General features: G+C 38.7%; 1 pseudogene; it reads right to left on the bottom strand.

The window, feature by feature from the left end:
- Positions 1 to 233: 233 nt before the first annotated feature.
- On the bottom strand, positions 234 to 649 carry LOC150009854 (TIM double twin CX3C motif protein pseudogene; annotated as a pseudogene).
- Between the last annotated feature and the right edge of the window lie 2,262 nt (positions 650 to 2,911).

The following is a 2,911-nucleotide window of genomic DNA, read 5'->3' as shown; positions in this document are numbered from 1 at the left end:
AAAATTTAGGCTCTCAAAAACTCTCTGACCCAAATTATAGCACCAGTTTTTTCCATTTTAATTTCTAGGATTAAAACACAGAAGAATCAATGTCCAGATGCAGGTGACACATGCTTTAACCTTGCTGCCATCCTTAATTTCTTCATTTATAAACTTTGTAAGAGACCAAAATTATCATTCTTCATTTTAAATAGATTCCTGCCTTCAGCCTCAATGGGCAATGGCAAAGGATTCTATTTATGAATGGAAGAGAGAAACTCCTTCATCTTCTTGGTCAAGGTTGGATTGAGGTTCACATGGTCATCCGCACACTTGGTTATACAACTCTCCAGCTGCCGCTTCACCTGAAGCTCTTTACTCCTTGCATCTATTGAATCTCTGGCTTTGTTGTTGCAATGCATGGTGCACTGGGCCAGGCAGTCCTGGAACTTCTCCAACTTCCTGGTTACCGGAGCCTGAGCTTGAGCCAGAGGTACGTGGATGCACTGAATGCACTGGTATACCTGCTGCATAGATGCCTGGCTGTCCTCAACGACAGCCAGCTCTGCACCAGAACATGAGGTCCTGCATCTCCTAGATATTCTCTCTTTCCAGACTTCACCATAGAGTGCACCGCCTCCTGCACCCGAAGCTGCTGCAGGTCCACCATAGCAACCCCACGGTGCAACACACTCTAAGGGCACCCACATGGACTCCACGCCCAGGTCTGCCCCCTCGCCCCCACTTCCCGGATCACCATGGCCCATTCTTCCATGCCCACTCACACAATCTTTTCAACTCAGTTTTTTCCTTTATATGATGGCTGCTTTTTCAATTTTTTTCTGAGTTATTTATAAAGATAGTTTTTCCCCCAGATATTGGGGTAGGACTAATTTTGCTTTTAATATGTAGATTCAATTGAGGAATACTTTGTAAAAGTTTATCTGAAAGAAGATTGAGTTTGAGTTTTTCGATATAATTAGCTATTGTGCATTGAAAATCCAGGGATTGACTAAAAAGCTGTTGTAAACAAACTTGACTTAAAGGCAAGTGAATAACCTCCAGATCATAGCCAAATAATTGCTGAACTTTATCTTGCCCTTTGATTATTAGCTGTCAAACGGCAGAGACATAAGTAGTTATAGTTTTTTGAGTTTGATGGGAAAGAAATAACCGTTCAATTATAGTGAGTTGTGGCTGCAGCTGTCCAAGAAGTCCTGTAAGGGAGCATAACATAGGGAAGCAAAAAAGTTTGATTGGGTAAGAAGGATTATTTATTTCCATTTGTCTAGCTTTATTATGCTGGTTTATAATATTTAGTTTCTTTAGAGATTGAGGAGATAAAGTACGAGATGAATTTAAATCTGGATCTCCCTTAAGGATAGTGAGAAGATAAATAAGCTGGTGGGTAGTTATATCGAGGCTAGACCTTAGCCAATTGATAATGCCTAACAATTATTGGAGATTATTGAGCGTTAAAGGCTTCAGAGAATTAATTTGAAGTACTTGAGATCACCAAGGTTCCAACTGTTGCACTTTCTTAGGAGCTACTTGTAAGCCTGCCTGGGCTATAGATTGTTATAAATGAGCAAAGGTGTTAGCCAATTGTTTTTAGGTTTAGAATTTAGTTATTGTTTTAAAGACATATGATTAAATGTTTTGTAATATATGTAATTTTATAACATTCTGAAATAATTATTAGCATTATAAATAATTAGAACTTTGTAGACTTTTAGAGATTTCTGTAAAAATGTTTTATTTGACAAAGCTTTCCAAGTATTTCCAAATGTAGTAAGCCTGATTGATCTAGAGTTTTTTGGTTATTTTTTTTTGTAAGAAGAAAATAATATACTCTTGAGATATTTCAAGGGCCCTTTGAAATAACTCAAGGTTATAAGGAAGTTTTCTAAATTTTAAATTTTGAAAATTTTGTCAACTAAGGAATATATATATTATAAAATGGTGTTTGATTATTTATTTAAAATGGTAATAAAAGGTATATAACATTAATATAGGCTGACAAAAATTCAGTTTTTAGGATTGAGAGACATGAATTTTTGAACATTAGTTAAGTATTTGAGTAATGTGTCACAACACATAATTATTTTACCAAACAGAACTCTAGTTTTTAGGCAAATGCAAGAAAAACTTTTTATAGCCTTTTTGTCAAGGTTTGTGTCAAGCAGGAGCAGGCAGACCTGTGTCAGCCAGCAGAGGCAGTGAGAGTCACTGTGGCTTTCCAGAATCCCAGAGGGGAGGGATTGGCAGAGCCGATTGTCTGGCAGCATCCCTCCCCCTCACCCCTTCCAATTTTATTTCTATCGCAGCTGTAGCACCTTTTAAGCCTGAGTTATTTTCCTTACTTTCCCTTTGTTTTTCTGAGACTGCAGTGCTTTGAGTCATGGCAGTATGCAGTAAATTAATCAGATGTTTTTCCTTAATCTGGCACCCAGTTCCTTTTATTAGTTGCTGCAGTAACCAAAAGTAAAGCTCTTGTTCTTTGGATAACCCTGATCCCATTCTTTCATGAATTGTGGGTCCCTTTTTATTGGTTAGGTTTTGTCCTTCCCTCTGCCTCTTGTTTAAAATGGACCAGTAATTTTCCTGATTCTAAACTAGGGATTAATTGATGTAGAGTGTCAAAGTGTGCTGTTTGAGAGGAGGGCTCCCAAGGGTGTCACCCCTTGGTCATCCCTGCCTCTCTTTTGTGCCTCAGTTTCTCTCCCAGTTGTCTAAAACAACTGGAAGGGCTCAGAGTGCTGAGTGACCAATTCTTATTTTGCATGTCCTTCGACAAGTCAAGAATTATATTACTGTGAGTGGAGTTCCCTATGAAGCCCCTGCACATCTTGGAGATTGACCCCAGACACCTCTTCTAGGTCCCAAGTCATGTAGGGTCACCTGAGAATTTGGCCCAGAGGGAGGAAGTGAC

Source organism: Furipterus horrens, unplaced genomic scaffold (assembly GCF_987537825.1).
Source record: "Furipterus horrens unplaced genomic scaffold, mFurHor1.1.pri manual_scaffold_5, whole genome shotgun sequence".
Lineage (NCBI taxonomy): Eukaryota > Metazoa > Chordata > Mammalia > Chiroptera > Furipteridae > Furipterus > Furipterus horrens.
The sequence above is the reverse complement of the archived record's forward strand: the minus strand, read 5'-3'. Positions and strand labels throughout refer to the sequence as shown.